Source organism: Oryctolagus cuniculus, chromosome 6, assembly GCF_051225735.1.
Source record: "Oryctolagus cuniculus isolate XC-2025 breed Fujian yellow rabbit chromosome 6, ASM5122573v1, whole genome shotgun sequence".
NCBI lineage: Eukaryota > Metazoa > Chordata > Mammalia > Lagomorpha > Leporidae > Oryctolagus > Oryctolagus cuniculus.
Genome location: NC_142872.1, coordinates 136034972 through 136053589, shown reverse-complemented (window position 1 = coordinate 136053589; position 18618 = coordinate 136034972). Strand labels below are relative to the sequence as shown.

At 37.1% G+C, this 18618-nt stretch overlaps 1 long non-coding RNA gene across 1 annotated transcript in view; it reads right to left on the bottom strand.

Moving 5' to 3' along the window:
* Positions 1–1841: 1841 nt before the first annotated feature.
* The window catches only part of LOC149126306 (uncharacterized), a 125131-nt gene continuing 108354 nt past the window's right edge, over positions 1842–18618 (bottom strand). Inside the window, exon 4 of the long non-coding RNA XR_016234950.1 lies at positions 1842–2497. This is a non-coding gene — a long non-coding RNA (uncharacterized LOC149126306). The remainder of the gene's footprint in view (positions 2498–18618) is intronic.

Genomic DNA, 18618 nt, shown 5'->3' with positions numbered 1-18618 from the left:
GAGTTTCATGGCATATTGCTTAGGTGAACACACGTAATAAAAGGAAGTAGGGGTGTCAGAAACAAAGCTGAGTGACAGAAGACATTCAGTAGGGTAGATGTTTATAGAGAGAGTGTAGTGGAACAGCAGGAAAAGCTCCATATGGATTCATGTGCACAAGTCTCTGTGCATGCTTCTGGGAAACCAGACCCCTGCGCAGTGGATCCAAGAACAGGGACCTAAGGGAAGAGGCTATTCCTGTCATTCTAGTTTTAGAAACTCCATGTCAAGGATGAGAGAGGCATGTGCTGAGTTGATGCTGGTACACAGGCATAGTCTAGGAAATGGTCATTTCGTCTCTGTGACCCACTCTCATCTGGGAACCCCCTCTTCCAGCCTCTGACCACCTCCGACTTGCCCAGCTAAATTTAAAGGGCTTGTTTCTGTCCCAGAGGACTAGAATTTGTTTCCATTTTCAACCATCCTAGTGCAGGGCACCATGCAGGTCTTGCCATGCTTCAGGAAGGTGTGCCTGACTCCAGAGGATTTGGAGTAGTTTCACTTTAAGAGATGTATTGAGGGGAGGGTGCTGTGGCATAGCAAGTTCAGCCATCTGCATTGTGGGCATCCCATGTGGACATCAGTTCGGTCCCAACTGCTCTATTTCTAATGCAGCTCTGTGATAATGTGCCTGGGAAAGCAGCAGAGGGCTGCCGCTCACATGCTGCCGCCATCTGGGAGGTGTACTAGCAGATGGAAGATCTCTGGCTCTCCCTCTCTCTGTAATTCAGAAATAAAAATAATAGAGAGAGAAATGTATTGAATTCTACAAATGGCAAGAAAACCTTGAAGAAAAACACAGATCAACTTTCCTCTCTTCTCACATACTGAACGTAAGGAAGGTTCAGCTGATAATTTTCTTTGAGTTAGTAAAGGATATAAGCTTAATTTTATCTTTAAAAGTTTAATAGACTTATAACAAGTGCAAATATTTATGGGGTTCTAAGTAATATTTCACTGCATGCTTACATTGTTGAATGTTCAATCAGGGTGAATATATTTATCTTTCCAAGCTCTTAAAATTTCATTATATTGAAAACACCCAGGAATTCTATCACCTAGTATTTTTATAGAGAAAATATACAGTTAATTTTCAGTATCTATCTTCACCCTATTGTGCAATAGAACCTCAGAAGTAGTTTTTAAAACCATTCAATGTTCATTTTTTTCTCTGAATAAAATATTTCTGAGACTTAGCTTCAAGAGTTGCAAATCAGACCAGGTAAGAGTCATTGTTATGCTTATTTTGACAGTTATTGTTATTTTAAGAGTTATTGTTATAATTAAACATACAAGAATCTTCTATCTAGTACAATATCAGGAAAAGCATATTGAGTCAGACTAGCTATAGAGTTCAACTTATTTAGACCCTCGTTCTGCAAAATTGCTATTAGATATTGATCCAGGTATTTCAATGGTTACAAGCAGTGCACTGAGGTGAGATTATGTAATCCAACAGTTAGTAGCTATCAGATTTGGCACAAAAGATTTAACTTCTGTTAGTTTCTTTTTTAGGTAATATGCCAATTATATAGGACTTAACACATACTTTTTTTGCTGAGGTTCCTATTTAGTTCAATGAGATAATATATGTAAAGCACTGAGGACAATTCTTGGCATGAAATAAGATTATTCATTTATATAACAAAAAATATAGAGCACTCACTATAAATAGGAAACTCTTCAAAGTCCTGCAGATACAGCAATAAAGAAAACAAAGCAACTCCTCCCAAGTCACTCACTATGAGGAGACAGACAAGTAAATAATTTTTATAATACAGAAAGAAACGATAATAGGTAACGGATTTGAGAAAATGAAGGTGATTTAGAAGGACAAAAATCTACTACAAAGTGAGAATAGCTTTTAGTAGAGTACTCAGAGAGTGCCTCCTTGTGGCAGATATTTGAGCAATAGTTGAAGTGAAAGAAGAACTTACCAAGCAGGTATCTGGAGAGAAAAGCCAAGCACACAGAGAAAAGGCACAAGGGCCCAAGAATTAGTGTTTTCCATATGTTCAGGAGTAACTCAGGGGTCAGTGTTACCAGAATACAGAAGCCCAGGGAAAATGTGATAAGAAATAAAATCAAGAGAAAGTAGAGTACTATATCCTAAGAAAAACATGGTGAGAGAGCTAAGCAGAAATTCTCTCTCTCGCTCACTCTCTCTCTCTGTTTCTGAATTAGTGACCAACCAACATAATTATGAACATTCCCCTTATCACATTCACCTGTTTTTGTTATCATTGGCTCCATCTCTTGAGGTACCAGAATTTTGGTTCGTTCTTTTCTTTCACATGGTCTTTCTTTCCATCTCCTTGTCCTTCCTACTTTTGACACCATTATGGATGTTCTGTTTCTGCTCCCACATCTCCTCCATTTCCTCCTCCTCCTCCTCCTTCCCTCTCTTCCTTTATTTTCTACTTTTTCTCTTCCTCCATCTGTTTCTTCTTTTTCTTTTCTGTGGTAATAGAGACATGAACTATGAAACAATTTATCATTTTGAATTAGCATGACTTCATCAGCAAAATGATAAATCAGAGTTATTACAGAAATTATAGAGATAACTCAAATGAATGTATATGCTATAATTCTTGACATAAAACAAGCTCTATAAAATACTTATTCATGCCTGCGCCACGGCTCACTAGGCTAATCCTCTGCCTTACGGCGCCAGCACACCGGGCTCTAGTCCTGGTCTGGGTGCCAGATTCTGTCCCGGTTGCCCTTCTTCCAAGCCAGCTCTCTGCAGTGGCCCGGGAGTGCAGTGGAGGATGGCCCAAGTGCTTGGGCCCTGCACCCCACAGGAGACCAGGATAAGTACCTGGTTCCTGCCATTGGATCAGCGCGGTGCACTGGCCCCAGCACGCCAGCCACAGCGGCCATTGGAGGGTGAACCAATGGCAAAGGAAGACCTTTCTGTCTCTCTCTGTCTCTCACTGTTCACTCTGCCTGTCAAAAAATAAAATTAAAATTAAAATTAAAAATAAATAAATAAATAAATAAATAAAATACTTATTCATAGTATGTTAAATGCTTTAAATTATTAGCTAAGTCTTAAATTGTGGAAAGTTTGTAAATGTGAACATTTGAGAGATCAGGACAGTTTTTCCTGAATTGTGATAAATAACCTGTATGCATACCAGGGGATTCCAATTCAATCCCATCAAGGTGGCATGTGCCAATGCCATCTCACTATTCCAAGTGATCAATTTCAGTTCACAATTGATCATAATGAAAGGACTAAGAGTCAAAGGGAGCACATAAACAAGTCTAGTATCTGCTAACACTAACCGATAGAATAAATAAAGGGGAGAGTGATCCAACATGGGAAGTGAGATACTCAGCAGACTCATAGAATGGCGGATGTCCTAAATAGCACTCTGGCCTCAGAATCAGCCCTAAAGGCACTCGGATCTGGCTGAAAAGCCCATGAGAGTATTTCAGGCATGGAAAGCCAAGACACTCTGGCAAAAAGATCTCTGTGAGTGAGATCCCAGTGGAAAGAACAGGTCTTCAAAGAGGGAGGTGCCTTTCTCTGAAGGGAGGAGAGAACCTCCACTTTGACTATGACCTTGTCTAAACAAGATAAGAGTCGGAGAACTCAAGGGGCTTCCATAGCCTTGGAAACTCATGACTGGTGCATAGGGAGATTATTGATGCCATAAACAGGAGTGTCAACTTGTAAAGTCAACAACAGGAGTCACTGTGCACTTACTCCTCATGTAGGATCTCTGTCCTTAATGTGCTGTACACTGAGGCTTAATGCTATAACGAGTACTCAAACAGTATATTTCACTTTGTGTTTCTATGGGGGTGCAAACGATTGAAATCTTTACTTAATGTACACTAAACTGATCTTCTGTAAAAAAAAAAAAAAAAAAAAAAAAAAAAAAAAAAAGAAATTATCAATTCCCAACTTGACTCTCACTGGGATTAAACATGACAATAGGTCTGATCTGATTTCATCATCATTTAAAAAAAAATCATCTATTATTTTTCACTTTATGTTTCTGTGTGGGAACAAACTGTTGAAATCCTTACTTAAGGTATACTAAGCTGATCTTCTGTATATTAAGATAATCGAAAATGAATCTTGATGTGAATGGAAGGGGAGAGGGAGTGGGAAAGGGGAGGGTTGTGGGTGGGAGGGACGGTATGGGGGGGAAAGCCATTGTAACCCATGAGTCGTACTTTGGAAATTTATATTCATTAAATAAAAGATAAAAAAAAAGAAAAAAAAAAGAAAGAAAAAAAAATTAAAAAAAAGAAAAAAAAAGAAAATAAAATAACCTGTATGCAGTCTCCTCAGTAGCAATGGTTACTTTACCCAAAGTTTTTAAAAATTTTATAACAAAATTCTTTAGCACTTGTTACTTTAAAGTTATTTAACCCTAATGAAAATTCTATGACATATCTCCATTATTTTCATTCCCATTTTACAAGAAGAAACCAAGACACAAAGAGAACAGTAACTTGCCAAAGTTTTGCTGGAATTAAGTGAGGAACAAGGGTGTTAATTCAGGAGGTCTGACTCTTCATCCACCACTTAACCTGTCTGTTGTACTTGGTGAAATTATAAGTTTAATTTTGCATTGGAGAAATATGCCCAGGTCACTGTCATTTAAAGAGCCAGCAGGACAATGACAGGGAAAAAAAAAGGAGAGGAACATTTAAATATTAAGAGAAAGAATATATGACATCAAAACAATCAAGGAAAAATTAGATTATTTGTCTCTAATTCACAATGAGAATAATTAATGTGACTGATTATTTTTAGCCCTTGTCTATACTCCTGTGAAACAGCAGTCTTTCTACTTTTCACTTGCTGAACACTATGGTTAGTGGTAGATTAAGCCTGTGAATATAAGTTAAGTTGAACTGTTCTATGCAAAAAATTAAAGGAAAAAAAAAGAAGAAGGAAGGAAGGAGGGAAGCTTTTGGAATAGAGAGAGGGAGAGAGGGACGTACGGTTATCTTCTTAGAATGTTATCTATGAAACACATGAAAACTGTTCTCTTTATATAATAAAGTTTTGAAAACATGAGCAGGAAGAATATATTCAAGATCCAGAAAACAATTCAAATTAAGTTTCAAAACATCATGATCTCTGCTCTCCATCCTTCTTTCCTAAGATATCAGTCTTTTTTCATTTTACTTTATCTTGGCTTATTACTTTTCCATTTGCATTACTTTATAGTATGTCTGAACATTAATTTTATCTTTTATTTGTTAAAAATCCTATTTTCCTTGTCCTTGACTTGTTTATTTTTACTATTTGTCCATTTTCTCATTAAATTTATTGCATTTTCCTGTTTTGGCAGGCAATATTGATGTCTATATTATACATATAAAAACATAAATTGTGTTCAATATATCAATAATCATATTAGGAAATTTGTAAAATTCGCCAATGTTATATGTTTTTAAAGCTAAAAGTCATCTGAAAACTAAATAGTACCTCTATTTTGACCTTGGGAATCTCACATAAGAGATTAAATTATTTGCATCAGACCAGGAAGAATCAGAAGATGGTGCTAATAAAAAAATAAACAATAAATAAATAGAAACACTGGTGGTAGAATTAAGGCTGGGCTCCACGCACCCTTAGTCCAAATCCAATGCTTATTTCCAATAGTTAAACCTTCTTTCAAAAGAGGCAGTTGTTTCAATTTACAGAACTTAGTGGGGTGGAGCCAAGATGGCAGAATAGTGAGGATGCGCACCGATAGTCCGGGAAAATTTAGTTTAATAAAAGTGGAGTTAACGGTAGCCTCAGAAAAAGGATCAGGAAAAAATTGCAGAGGAAACTCCTCCAGATCTAGTGGCTGTGACTCAGAGGACCTACTGGGAGAGCAAGGTCACCCACCACACGGAAGCCGAGCCGCGGGAGTTGCAGAGTCTGTGCGCCAGTGTGGGAAGGGAAGTGGATGTCACACAGACACCAGCGGGGAGAGGAGGGATGCCCAGGGCTCTGAGTCCACACATAGGCGCTGGAAGCGGAGGTGAGCTCAGTAACCGGAGACATTGGTGGGGAAATGGCGGACAGAATCTAGAGGGAAGCGGGCTTTGAAGCAGGAAAGTTCACCAGACTGACTACAGGAGAGAAGAAAAAAAAAAAAAAAAAAGGAGGAGGGGTACTGGTACAAACAAGTTTCTCTCTCTCCGCCAACCTTGCAAAGACAAGCAAGAGACAAAGAGCAGGCCCCACTTGGGATATACATAACAAAAGGGGAGAGCTAAGGCTACAATTCAGTAGCCTAGGCAACCCAGTGGGAGTCCACAGCAGACACTGAACTGGCACAGACTCTTTGGGTAGAAGCCAGAGATCGGAAGCTAAATACCATCAATTCTGCTCAGCCATGCGGTATTACTTACCTCCTGAATAAAAAAATAAATAAATAAATAAATAAATAGAGAAAGAGAGATTTACCACGCATAACCTGAGGGTGTCACTTTGCACACCCGTAACCCAGAAGAACCAAGCAGAGCTCTCAGGCCACACCCATCTCAAGCCTCCAAGGCTCCTCCAATAGCAGGCAGTCCACTTAACACAGACATAGCATAAATAATAATAAAAAAAAAACTCACAGTGAGGGAAGATAATTAACAATGCCAACCAACAAACACAAAAATCAAGGGAACAAGATCAACGATGACACTATGACGCCTCCAAATAAACAAAACACCCCAAACCAAGATTATGAAGATGATGAGATAGAAGAAATGCAAGATATGGATTTCAAAACATTTATGATAAGAACATTTAGAAGTTTTCAAAAGCAAATCCTTGAACTATAGAAATCCTTATTGGACAGGATTGAAAATCTCTCTGGTGAAAATGAAATTTTAAGGAAGAATCAAAATGAAATGCAGAAACTAGTAGAACAGGAAAGTGTGATAGTGAAGAGAAATCAAAATGAAATTAAGAGTTCAATAGATCAAATGACAAACACATTAGAAAGTCTAAAAAACAGAGTCAGTGAAACAGAAGAGAGAATATTGGACTTAGAAGACAGAGCACAGGAAAACATACAGTCAAACCAAAGAAAAGAAGAGGAAATTAGAAATCTAAAAAATATTGTGGGGAATCTACAGGATACTATTTAAAAAACCAATATTAGAGTTCTAGGAGTTCCTGAAGGCATGGAGAGAGAGAAAGGATTAGAAGGCCTTTTTAGTGAGATACTAGCAGAGAACTTTCCGGGTTTGGAGAAGGACAGAGACATCCTAGTACAGGAAGCTCATAGAACCCCCAGTAAACATGACCAAAAGAGATCCTCACCACGACACGTGGTAATTAAACTCACCACAGTGAAACATAAAGAAAAGATCCTAAAATGTGCAAGAGAGAAACGTCATATTACTCTCAGAGGATCTCCAATTAGACTCACAGCAGACTTCTCATCAGAAACACTACAGACTAGTAGGGAATGGCGAGACATAGCACAGGTGCTAAGAGAGAAAAATTGCCAGCCCAGAATATTATATCCTGCTAAGCTCTCATTTGTGAATGAAGGTGAAATAAAGACCTTTCATAGCAAACAGAAGTTGAAAGAATTTGTCGCCACTCATCCGGCCCTGCAAAAGATACTTCAGAAGCACAGAAACACGGCCATCAATATGAAAGAAGGGAAAGGAAGAAAACCTACCAGTAAAAGAGCATGGGAAGCTCAAAGCATATACTAGAAAATATCTCTGGGAAAATGGCGGGGCAAAGTCACTATGTATCAATAGTCACATTAAACGTTAATGGCCAAAACTGTCCAGTTAAAAGACACCGATTGGCTGATTGGCTTAAGAAACAAAAGCCAACTATTTGTTGCCTACAAGAAACACATCTCTCTAACAAAGAGGAAAGCAGAGTGAAAGTGAAAGGTTGGAAAAAGATATTCCATGCCAACAGAAACCAAAAAAAGCAGGTGTAGCCATATTAATAACCAACAAAATAAACTTTAATACAAAACTGTTAAGAGAGACAAAGAGGGGCACTATATAATGATTAAGGGTTCAATTCAACAGGAAGATGTAACTATTATAAATGTATATGCACCTAATTACAGGGCACCGGTCTATTTAAAAGATATGTAAGGGACTTAAAGGGAGACTTAGATTCCAATACAATAGTACTGGGGGACTTCAATACTCCACTCTCAGAAATAGACAGATCATCCGGACAGAAGATCAACAAGGAAACAGCAGATTTAATTGACACTATTGCCCAAATGGATCTAACAGATATCTACAGAACTTTCAATCCTACATCTAAAGACTTCACATTCTTTTCAGCAGTGCATGGAACCTTCTCTAGGGTTGATCACATACTAGGCCATAAAGCAAGTCTCAGCAAATTTAAAAGAATTGGAATCATACCATGCAGCTTCTCAGACCACAGCGGAATGAAGCTGGAAATTAGCAACTCAGGAAACCCCAGAAAGTATGCAAACACATGGAGACTGAACAACATGCTCCTGAATGAACACTGGGTCATTCAAGAAATCAAAAGAGAAATCAAAAACTTTCTGGAAGTAAATGAGGATAACAACACAACATATCAAACCGTATGGGATACAGAAAAAGCAGTATTGAGAAGCAAGTTTATAGCAATAGGTGCCTATATCAAGAAATTGGAAAGGCACCTAATAAATGAGCTTTCAATGCATCTCAAGGATCTAGAAAAACTGCAGCAAACCAGACCCAAATCTAGTAGGAGAAGAGAAATAATTAAAATCAGAGAAGAAATTAACAGGATTGAATCCAAAAAAAATTTCAAAAAATCAGCCAAACGAGGAGCTGTTGTTTTGAAAAAATAAACAAAATTGACACCCCATTGGCCCAAATAACTAACAAAGGAAGAGAAAAGACCCAAATCAATAAAATCAGAGATGAAAAAGGAAACGTAACAACAGACACCACAGAAATAAAAAGAATCATCAGAAATTACTACAAGGACTTGTGTGCCAGCAAACAGGAAAATTTATCTGAAATGGATAGATTCCTGGACACATGCAACCTACCTAAATTGAACCATGAAGACATAGAAAACCTAAATAGACCCATAACTGAAACAGAAATTGAAACAGTAATAAAGGCCCTCCCAACAAAGAAAAGCCCAGGACCAGACGGATTCACTGCTGAATTCTACCAGACATTTAAAGAAGAACTAATTCCATTTCTTCTCAAACTATTCAGAACAATCGAAAAAGATGTAATCCTCCCAAATTCTTTCTATGAAGCCAGCATCACCTTAATCCCTAAGCCAGAGAAAGATGCAGCACTGAAAGAAAATTATAGACCTATATCCCTGGTGAACATAGACGCAAAAATCCTCAATAAAATTCTCGTCAATAGAATACAACAACACATCAGAAAGATCATCCACCCAGACCAAGTGGGATTTATCCCTGTTATGCAGGGATGGTTCAACATTCGCAAATCAATCAATGTGATACACCACATTAACAGACTGCAGAAGAAAAACCATATGATTATCTCAATAGATGCAGAGAAAGCATTTGATAAAATGCAACACCCTTTCATGATGAAAACTCTAAGCAAATTGGGTATAGAAGGAACATTTCTCAATATAATCAAAGCAATTTATGAAAAACCCACGGCCAGCATCCTATTGAATGGGGAAAAGTTGGAAGCATTTCCACTGAAATCTGGCACCAGGCAGGGATGCCCACTCTCACCACTGCTATTTAACATAGTTCTGGAAGTTTTAGCCAGAGCCATCAGACAAGAAAAAAAAATTACAGGAATACATATTGAGAAGGAAGAAGTCAAACTATCCCTCTTTGCAGACAATATGATTCTTTATTTAGAGGATCTAAAGAACTCTACTAAGAGACTATTGGAACTCATAGAGGAATTTGACAAAGTGGCAGGATATAAAATCAATGCACAAAAATCAATAAACATTTTTCAAAAGAGGAAATCCAAATGGCCAACAGGCACATGAAAAAATGTTCAAGATCACTAGCAATCAGGGAAATGCAAATCAAAACCACAATGAGGTTTCACCTCACCCCGGGCAGAATGGCTCACATGCAGAAATCTACCAACAACAGATGCTGGCGAGGATGCGGGGACAAAGGGACACTAACCCACTGTTGGTGGGAATGCAAACTGGTCAAGCCACTATGGAAGTCAGTCTGGAGATTCCTCAGAAACCTGAAGATAACCCTACCGTTCGACCCACTCCTTGGGATTTACCCAGAGGAAATTAATTGGCAAACAAAAAAGCGGTCTGTACCCTAATGTTTATTGCAGCACAATTCACAATAGCCAAGACCTGGAACCAACCCAAATGCCCATCAATGGTAGACTGGGTAAAGAAATTATGGGATATGTACTCTTTAGAATACTATACCGCAGTAAGAAACAACGAAATCCAGTCATTTGCAGCAAAATGGGGAATATGGAACAAATCAGGGTGAGTGAAATAAGCCATTCCCAAAGGGACAAATACCATATGTTCTCCCTGATCGGTGACAACTGACTGAACACCAAAAAAGGAAACCTGTTGAGGTGAAATGGACACTATGAGAAACGGTGACTTGATCAGCATAGCCCTGACTGTTAATGAACAACTTAATACATTATCCCTCTTAGTAGTTTTTTTGTCTGTTCTACTTAATATGACTGGTTTAATTCTGTAATTAATACACAGTTATTCTTAAGTGTTAAAATTTAACTGAAATGTGATCCCTGTTAAATATAAGAGTGGGAATAAGAGAGGGAAGAGATGTATAATTTGGGACATGCTCAAGCTGACTTGCCCCAATTGGTAGAGTTAGAAACATACCAGGGCATTCCAATTCAATCCCATCAAGGTGGTATGTACCAATGCCATCTCACTAGTCCAAGTGATCAATTTCAGTTCACAATTGATTATAATGAAAGAACTAAGGGTCAAAGGGATCACATAAACAAGTCTAGTGCCTGCTAATACTAACCGATAGAATAAATAAAGGGGAGAGTGATCCAACATTGGAAGCGAGATACACAGCAGACCCATAGAATGGCAGATGTCCTAAACAGCACTCTGGCCTCAGAATCAGCCCTAAAGGCATTCGGATCTGGCTGAAAAGCCCATGGGAGTATTTCAGGCATTGAAAGCCAAGACACTCTGGCAAAAAAAAAAAAAAAAAAAAAAAAAAAAAAAAAAAAAAACAACAAAACCTAAATGAAAGATCTCTGTGAGTGAGATCCCAGTGGAAAGAACTGGTCTTCAAAGAAGGAGGTACCTTTCTCTGAAGGGAGGAGAGAACCTCCACTTTGACTATGACCTTGTCTAAACAAGATAAGAGTCGGAGAACTCAAGGGGCTTCCATAGCCTTGGAAACTCATGACTGGTGTATAGGGAGACTACTGATGCCATAAACAAGAGTGTCAATTGTTAAATCAACAACAGGAGTCACTGTGCACTTACTCCCCAGGTATGATCTCTGTCCTTAATGTGCTGTACATTGAGATTTAATGCTATAACGAGTACTCAAACAGTATTTTTCACTTTGTGTCTCTATGTGGGTGCAAACTGTTGAAATCTTTACTTAATGTATACTAAACTGATCTTCTGTATATATAGAAAATTGAAAATTAATCTTGATGTGAATGGAAGGGGAGAGAGAGAGGGAAAGGGGAGGGTTGCAGGTGGGAGGGAAGTCATGGGGGGGGAGCCAATGTAGTCCATAAGCTGTACTTTGGAAATCTATATTCATTAAATAAAAGTTAAAAAAAAACTTAGTATGTGTATGTGTACAAGATGCTTTGTCATAACATTAATTGCATTGGTTTAAGAATAGCTTTATCTAAAATATTCTCTTTCTAAATATCAAAGATCATGTTTGATTTGAGTGCAAGTGTAACATGATGAGAAAAAAAGTCTTGTTCTTTTTTTTCTTATATATGTTCTGGTAAACATGATAATTTCATGAAGGAAAGAAAACTATATATATAAAATATTCAGGGTCAGTTCAAGTACAGAAGAATAGCATAGTGAATAATTGTTCTCATACATTTGAAATGCATAAAAACTTACTTTCACAGGAATATTTTAGATAATAGGGTGGTACCTCATTAATAAAATATGAATTGATAGGGAAAACTTCACAATTAAACTGGAGTGTATATTAATGAAATTCAGCATCCTTTATTTAGAAGTCTAAATGAGTATAATTTTCACTGCTTTAAGGGGCCAGTGCCGTGGCACAGATTAATATGCCACCTGCGGTGCCAGCATCCCATATGGGTGCCAGTTCCTGTCCCAGCTGCTCTTCCAATCCAGCTCTCTGCTATGGCCTGAGAAGGCAGTAGAAGATGGCCCAAGTCTTTGGGCCCCTGCTCCCATGTGGGAGACCCAGAGGAAGCTCCTGTCTCCTGGCTTTGGATGGGTGCAGCTCTGGCCGTTGCAGCCATCTGGGGAGTGAACCAATGGAAGGAAGACCTTTCTCTCTCTCTCTCCCTCTCACTGTCTGTAACTCTATCTCTCAAATAAATAAATAAAATCTTTTAAAAATAAATTTTCATTGCTTTAAAATATAATAGCTATGACATAATGACAAGAATTTCATGGTCAATTTAATAATATACAATTTTAAATTATACATATTACATATAGAATTATCTCTCAAAGTGATTTTTTTGAGTTTTATAGAGACATATGAAATATCCTGTATATTCTCAGAGAACCAGAATTTCACCATCGAGAGTTTTCCAAAATTAGATTCCAACTATCACATCTAAAACCTTTCACTATATTTAAGCATTCTGGCTAATTTATAAAAAATATGCAATTAGTTATTTGACCCATATGAATTTCTCCTAAATGTAGGAAAGACAATTACCTCAGTCTCATAAAAATGATTTGTTTATGTCCATAATTGATTATCTAAGAGGAGAAATAAAAGAAATTCCAATAATTTTATCCATCATGCATGACTACTTCAAAAAGTTTGAATAAAATGAAACTAAAAAACAAGTTTATTTTGGTACAGATATATTTGAAACCCATGCATATTATGAAAAAACTATGCATATATGCATGAATTTCAAAATTCCTTTTATCTAAAAGAAACATCTCTTAACTCCATTATCCATGAACTTTTTGAAGCAGCCTTGTATTTAAAACATTGAGCCACACCACGGGTTAATCACTGTTCTTTGTGTTTCATAAAAGCTAAGTTCACAGGCTGTTACTGCAGCACAGCAGTTAGAGCCACTGCCTGCAACACGAGCATCCCATATGGAGCGGGTTCAATCTCGACTGCTCCACTTCCTATTCAGCTCCCCACTAATCCAACCAAGAAAACAGCGGAAGATGCCCAAGTGTTTGGGCCCCTGTACCTATAGGGAAGACCCAGAAGATCCTGACTCCTGGCTTCAGTCTGGCCCAGCCTTTGAATATGCAGTCATTTGGGGAGTGAACTAGAGGACGGAAGATCTCTCTCTGTCTCTCTTCCCTCCTCTCTCTGTAACTCTGCCTTTCAAATAAATAAATACATTTAAAAAAAAAACAAAACTAAGTACATAATGACCCTCTTCCCAAACACTTAATACTTGGCCTGAAAATCCAGAAATACATTAAATTCTATGAAACGCTTGTTCCATTTTTTCAAACATCACTCATTCAATTAAATAAATATTCATTGAGAAAACACTATATACTAGGAGCTCTATTAAATTTAGAGAACTCTCTGATATTATTTTATTTTCAAATATATGAGTCATAGCTGTAGGTTTTTCATCCTGAGACATGTGGCCTTCATGTTAGGCTGATAAAAGAAACTTAGGACATGACTAGAAAGTCTATGGGTTATTTTGAACATTGAATGTAGATTATCACCTATAAGTCTGAATAGCCAGTAGTTTGCCATACTTTAACTTGGGATGCCATTGATCTTTTTGACCTCCATCTGACCTACTTAGTGGGTAGAAGAAAGCAGTCCAGAGTTTCTGAACAGAAGTAGTAATAGTTTAAAAAGCATGCATTTGGCCTAGCAATTAAGAAACTGGGAAGACACCCACATCCCACATCAAAGCAACTGAGTTTGACTCTTGGCTCTGGCCTTTGGTTCCAGATTGCTGCTAATGAAGATCCCAGCATCCAGTGGTTATGACTCAGTAGCAGGACGCCTGCCACCCACAGGGAGTGGGGGGTAAAGAGGATGATCTGGATTTAGTTCCCAGCCCCTGGCTATGGCTCAAGACCACTGTGGGTTTTTGGAGAATGAACAGATAGAGGCTCTATCTCTAGCTAACTCTGTCCCCCTGTCTCTCAAACAATTCCCAACTTGACTCTCACTGGGATTAAACATGACAATAGGTCTGCTCTGATTTCATCATCATTTTAAAAAATCATCTATTATTTTTCACTTTATGTTTCTGTGTGGGAGCAAACTGTTGAAATCCATACTTAATGTATACTAAGCTGATCTTCTGTATATTAAGATAATCGAAAATGAATCTTGATGTGAATGGAAGGGGAGAGGGAGTGGGAAAGGGGAGGGTTGTGGGTGGGAGGGACGGTATGGGGGGAAAGCCATTGTAATCCATAAGTCGTACTTTGGAAATTTATATGCATTAAATAAAAGTTAAAAAAATAAATAAATAAATTTTAAAAGAGATAGGTGGGACAAGCATTTGGCTTAGCAGTTACTACAATACTGGAGCGGGTAGAGAGTGCGGACAGGGAATAGTGCCTACATCTCATTGGTGCCTAGGTTTGAATTCTGGTCCTATTCCCAATTCCAGCTTCCTGTTAACCTGCACCCTGGTAAGCAGCAGGTGATGATTTAAACAACTAGACACCTATCACCTATGTAAAAGATCTGAATAGAATTCCCAGTCCCTGGCTTTGACCTCACCAGCCCTGGCTCCTGCAAGTATCTGCAGAAGTGGCCATTCCCCATTCTCCACCTTCTCTCTCTCTCTCCTCCATCTCAAATAAAGAAAAAATTTAATTAAAAGAAGGATGGGAGTCCAGATTTGAGGGAAGGAAGAATCACAATCTTCCTAAATTTGTGTATGTGAAATGTATGAAGTTTGTATACCTTAAACAAAAGGTTTCTAGGCAAAAAAAAAAAAGACAAATAATTATACTTTGATTAACTGACAATATCATACATCCTAATGGATTGTTTGAATAGCAAAAGCTCTTAAGTCAGTGATTGGAAGAAAATTTCAAGGTCCCAGATAAAAGGAAAGAATGAGAATTATACCAGGGACCTAACTAAATAGCTTGTGTGTAAGAGTGGAACAGGAATGTTATTGGGCTCTTTTATCATCAGGATACCAAGGTACTTGAACAAGCAATCATAATGAATTTTAATCAATACTAACAATAGCACAGAATGCATGAGAATCCTCAGAAGCATATGTGGAGGATTTAACAGTGAATACACTAGGTCCCTCTTGCTTGTGAGACAGACATTCAAAGATGTCCACTGAATTCATGAAACCATGGGTAGTACCAAACCCTATAGTGCTGTTTTTCCATATGCATTCAGGCCTATTATAAATTAGGCACAATAAGAGATTAGCAACAGTCTAGTGTATGATAGGACAATTATAACTCAAAGAAGAAGAGTCTATTATCTTTGACTAACAAAAATTCTAGTGAAGTTTATTGCAAAGGATAATAGGCAATATAATAGAAATATGAACACATTGCTATGGATATACAGAGAGTAAGGGAATTGTCTCTGCCTGTGATACAGCAATCAGTGTCAACCTCATGGAAACGACAGTTGTGTTGAGTTTTGGAAAATGGGTAGAAGTTTCTTTGGTAGATACAACAGAACAAAAAATGCATCTCAGAAAGAGGAAATAGCTTATAACTTGGCCTCAGGGTATCGTGTGAGTTGTATTAAGTAGGATTTAGGTTACATAGGCTTAAAAGAAGGGGGGGTATATTAGGATTGGATTGAAATGATAAAACAGGGAAAACATCTAAATCTCATGTTAAATAAATAGGACATTACATTTTTTAAGCAAAAAATGACAATCATCTATTTTGTTTTAGAGGGACAGATAATTTCACAAGTAATATGAAAGGTAAATTAGAAAAGGCAGAAAATGTGACATACAAATCATTATATTATTTTCTACTATAGTCTCACTAAGAAACAATTAGTCAAGGGTGATAAAAATATAAATGCAATGACTAACTGTCATTTTGTTAGTCTCATCTGAAATTTAAGAGTAGTATTGTTGGGTGGTTTGGTATTTATATGATTCTTATCGTTTGTAGAAAACAGAACAATTTTAAAAATTTTGTTACAAGCAAAGGAATTGATTTACTTTATGTCACTTACTCAATGTCCAATATGTGCTACACACCTTACAAGTTGTTGAACACTTATATAAAATAATCAAGCCAAAGATCATGTGTCATGCAGACCTTTTGCTGATAAGAATTTACAGTGTCTTTGGATCTGTTCAAATTATATGAAATCTGTATTGCTTCTCCAGTTGATTGAGGTTGGTGGTTGTTTTATTTTGTTAATATTACTGAACTTGTTCTTGGTGACCACACAGAATAACTGCATGGCAGTTTTAAGACTCCACCTAGAAAGGAAAATTATGCCTAGTGTGGATACTGTGTCTAAGAAATAAATACTGATAATTCTTGCAAGATAAAAAATCTCCAGAATACTTGTTTTGATAAAGGATCAGTCAATATTAATGCAAAACAACAAAGAATGACTAAAGTACACTAACCTAGACAAAGCTAAGCTGGGTGAATTTACTTCAGTGTACAGGTCTGCTGCTGGGGGGTCTAAGATCTCCTTCGCTTTTCTATAACAACAGGCCAGCTGATGTCTGTTTGTCCCACAGTAATGGCATGAGTGGAAGTTGATAAAATGTGGGCCTGATAGGATGTTGTAAAATTATCCTTATTTAAGCTATGAAAAACATTGCAAAAACATGAAAAAATGTATGTGAACTATCAAATTTAAAACTTATATAAACAGGACCAGTGCCGCTAATCCACTTGGCTAATCCTCCACCTGAGGTGCTGGCACCCCAGGTTGTAGTCCTGGTTGGGGCACCGGATTCTGTCCTGGTTGCTCCTCTTCCAGTCCAGCTCTCTGCTATGGCCCAGGAAGGCAGTGGAGGATGGCCCAGGTCCTCGGGAGACCAGGAGGAAGCACCTGACTCCTGGCTTCGGATCGGCCATAGCGGCCATTTGGGGGTGAACCAATGGAAGGAAGACCTTTCTCTCTCTCTCCCTCTCTCTCTCTGTCTAACTCTTTCTGTCAAAAAAAAAAAAAAACTGATATAAACAATACAATTTTAACTGTGTAAAGATTATAAATGTGTACCATAATTATGACTTCAAAAATTTAAATGATTGACACATTTAAAATTATACAAATAATTTATTTAAAACTATCTTCAAATGATTATTTTATTTTAAAATTAAGCCACTATTCCCCTTGTTTATGAGTGTATCACAGCTAATAAATGTTCCACTGTTGTTTTCAAGGCAAATTTCAGAAGTCTAAAGAAGAAATGTACATGTTATATGGACAGAAAGGGAACCCCAATGCTGACTACTCTTCAAAATAATATCAAATAATAATATTAAACCTATACTGTTTATATTTTTCATTTCTGGAAAACTTTAATGAGAAGCATAGAAATTATTCCCTAGAAATATTGCATGTTCATAGCTAACATTTCAGCTAATTTGAGAATTCTTCACTGAAAACACACTCTTTAATGCTTAGAAATAGGAAATATTTAATTATGCCAAATGGTAATTTAGAGATGAAGCCTACACTGTTCCCAATGTAAGATTTTGTTCTGCAAAACACCATGTCAACTAAAACCCAGGCATATTGGAACTATGTTCTTGCTTTCCATGGTTCACTTACCAAGGACCTGTGTAAAACAAGATTATTTTAATATTCAAGGGTTTCATGGCATGTGCAAAATGAAGACTCTATCTATGTTAGCCATTTATACCACTGTAATATGATGAAATGATGTAGCTGACCTAAAAAGAAGTAATAAGTATACTAAATTGAGAATTCTTTTTGAAAAAGGTGGTTTAAACTAAAACAGCCTGATAAAATTTGCTTTTAAAATAATGAAACAAGTTTGCAAATCAATAACTGTACATTTTAATAATATTTATGTTTGTTAAATTTGAAAATAGTGTTTTAATATAAACATTAATAATTAAAACTGGAAAAATCCTTCTCATGGATTTATTATTCAAACAAATGTATTATCCTCTAAGACAACCTGAGATGGTAATCAACCACTAACAAATTGGCAGTGAACATTCCCATGGCTGATACAGAGAATTTTCCAGTGTGTAGTACTAGATAAATTATGCAAAATCTACTACACTAATGTAAGTGGTTTCAAAAATAATAAAAAGAGCTAACAACTCATGTCTAATTAGTTAAACCAACAAGGGACTACTTCAACACTCCCTGTAAATGGCCGCTGACAATACCACAGACACTATTCACATTTACTCTAATGACAAGGCAGTAAAAATTTTAAGATGCTTTTAAGCACAATGTACTTATCCATTAGCACATTGAAATTCCAAGAAGTTTA